Raw genomic sequence first — 3,615 nt, forward strand, 5'->3', positions numbered from 1 at the left:
AAAACGGTTAAAAACTTTTTAAGTTTTAAAATTTTTAAATTTAAAAAATTAAGGTTACTTGGTAAGTAGGTCTGTTAAAATTAGTTAATACGCATTCTCTCTCTCTCTCTCTCTCTCTCTCTCTCTCTCTCTAGAGATAAATCATTACCATTAAAAATTGATATCAATCATAATTATTAAAAAGATTACAAATCAATTTCTAATATTATATAATAAGAAATCAAAAATGTGGCAAATAGCTAATGAAAATAAGAAACAGATAAATTAGAATATTCTTATTATTCTCGATTTTGGATTACGGATTAATGTAGTCCAAAATTAAGAGCATGTAATATGAGGCGCGGGTAACAGATACGTTATATCCAAGCGAGCTTTCGAGCGAGCTTTCGAGCTTAGCGCCCAATGAGCAAGTAAATTGCAGGTACAGCGTACCTGCGGGCCCTCGATGATTATTCAATTTAATGAGCTATTGTAGACGCCCTCTGGAACGTGACGTTTACACCGCAACCGGTTTCCGTGCCGCGAACGATTGGCCGTTCATGCTCAATGAGTTCGCGGATCGCGCTTCTCTTCTCCTTCCTGTCAATCCTGTTTCTCGCTTCTGCGATCACGCAGGATACGCAAGAGCGAGAAATCCGCGTGCATACGCGCGCTTAGTGCTAGCGTGCACTCGCGGATTTGCGGTACAGCACCTCTAGCTGGAATTTCGATGCCGTGACGAACGCGCAACGCGAATCCATTGATAATTAGTAGACACTTCGAGGCGAATTAATCCACGACGAAACGACGAGCTCCGCGCGGCCGGTCATTAATTAAGGACGACGAGCTCCGCGGGAACGATAAATCTACTCGGCATTCATTACAGTGGGATACGTGCGCGTATGCGAGATACAAGAGCTTACGCTTCTCGGCAAAAATTCGCGTGAAACCATCCAATTTGTTGAAACTTTTTAATTTGTAACTTTAAGTATCTTGATAATGAGGTCTCTAGCTAAGTTACCGTTTAAGCGAGATCCATTACAAATTAATTGAACAACAAACTTTTGTTACCAATCTACGCTCTTGATGCTTAAGTCTATAAAATCTCTTAAGTTTCGATATTAAATACCTCGCCAATTAAATCACTCTGTAAATTTCTGCTAAGACAATGTCCGATGATTACTTTTTCTTTCTCCCTGTTTGGTTCTTAGTGAGAAAATATTTTTGTACTAAGCAATTCCAGAATATTTTTAGAATATTTTCAGAAATAGCGAATGCTTTGATTTGTCAAAATATGTATAGCTGAGAAAAAAGATTAACTTTCAATTTAAGAACAACCGAATATGAGTGTATACAATTACACAATTTATTATCTTCAGTTCACATACATAATCAGACATGAGTCCGTGATAACCCAAGCTGTTTTCCAAGATTCCCGATTGGATTCCACCAAGGAATCGAAAGTACTCAGACAGCCAACGAGGGTGAGCCGCAGGATCTGTCTCTCTTCGGATACGAACATACTAGCCTCGTTTCGAGGCGAGTCACGAACGAGCTGGATGGGTCGTAGTTCGGACTCCTCCGAGAAGTCGACAGAAAAAAAGTTACCTCGTTAATCCAGATCAGCGAGAAAATGCCGAGAAGGGTGACCGTAGCCGTGGTGCAAAGGCGAATGCCGAAGAAAGGACGAAGAAGGCAGGGCCTTTCGAACATCGATGATGGTGAACGAACTAGAAGTATTGAAGATAAATAGAGAGAGAAGGAAAAAGAAAGAGAAAGTGGAGAGAAGGAACGAAGGGGCATATTGGAAAGGGATACTAGGAGGTGGATACTAGGAGAGGATGAAATGGTAGGGAAAGAACGAGCTGATATTGTAAGTGGCTGCGAATCCTTTATAACTGAGAGAGAACTCTCGCAGGCTGAGCGGGGCGAGCTTGGAATTTTTGATGTAGTAGCGGGCAGATATGAATATCGGAAAGTTTCCAAAGGAATTCCGCAGGGTCGCGAAGAGGCCGGGGGTTGCGACGGAATCGAGAGAAGGCGAGGAACGGAGGAAGCCGGCGGCGGGCAGAGATGATGCTGCACACGCTGCTGCGCTCGAACACAGCGGCAACTTTGAGAAATTGCTGAGAAACCGATAAACTTTGCAGCGGACAAACAACGATTTGAACAGATACATAGATTTCGATATCAAAGCGATGCCACATGTGCATCGCTTCGGATCGCTAAAATGAAATTCTATGAATGTAATTGCAGTTAAATCTAGCAAACATCCTTGGCAACTTTACAAAAATAGTAAGTATAATTATTAATAATATTCATGTTATTAAATTTAAAAATGTATATATCTAAATTATAAGATTTTTCTTTACAAAATTATCACATATTGTTAGATTTTAAAATTACTAAAATGTAAATGCGTGTTTAATCAGAAAAAGTGATTACATAAATAAGCAAATTTAGATAATCGTGTATAAATAAATGCATCGCTTGTCAATTACTAAATCATAAACATGTTGACAGATACATTGATAACTAAATTAATTTTACATTAATTAATGTATATATTAGAGCTCATTCTCAAATTTATAATTATTAGAATTCATATGACCTTTATGAATTCACGTAATAATGTAAATAGTATTATTATAAACTTTAACGCTATTATAGAAAAGATTATTTTGTATAAATATTTGTATCATTTATTTATTTATTATATTTTGAAATTCAAACTATGTTTATATTAAACTTTTGCATAATCTTTCGATAATCTTTCTATCAGAAATTTTAATCATTATTTAGCAAATAATAATTCTGTGTAAGATATATTATCGTTCTCGCAGATATATAAGACGCTCTTCAAATACTTTATCAGTATATTGAGGAAGTTTCCCCTAAGGATGTAATCAACTCTTATCGATTGTATTCATGTGCGCATCAACAGAATAAAGGAAAACTTTGACGCCGTCAATTATGCGTGTAAGCAGGTATTGTTTTAAGCATATTCCTGTGCAAGCGAAGTCAGCTCTTGCTAAACAGCCTCAAACTTGACGCTAATGACCAGTAACTAAACTACAAGATGCTAGAAATTATCGAATATTTAATTTATAATTTATGTTCTTTTGCTGGTAATACAATATCCGATAGAAATATTAGTAAACTAAAATCGAAGCAATATTATTGACAAAATAGGAAGTAACAAAACGTTATGTTTCTTTTTTTAATAAACATTAGAAGTACGATATTTATACTGATATTTTATACAAACAACATAAAGATACACATCTCCAAATCAATAAATTCCTCGTAGAGTAGATATGTTGTGTAAAGAGAACTACCAATATAGATCGCAGACATAGTTCAACGTCCTATGTGTTCTGAGCCGAGCAAGAGGCCGTGTCTATCGATATCATTGTAAATGGATATCCATAGAGACGATCGCATCAAAGATGACCCGAACACGAAGTAATTTTCCGGAATTCAAGCTGACGTACAGGCTCAGAGATAAGGGATTGCTTTAAAGATATATGACGGCTCTAAACGATATTTTTAGAGTTTATTTGCGATTAATTGACGTTGAAATCAATGCAAAATCAGCACATGATAAATATAAAATTGTTATTCTATTTATATTGT

Source organism: Atta cephalotes (genome assembly GCF_000143395.1).
Source record: "Atta cephalotes unplaced genomic scaffold scaffold00005, whole genome shotgun sequence".
NCBI lineage: Eukaryota > Metazoa > Arthropoda > Insecta > Hymenoptera > Formicidae > Atta > Atta cephalotes.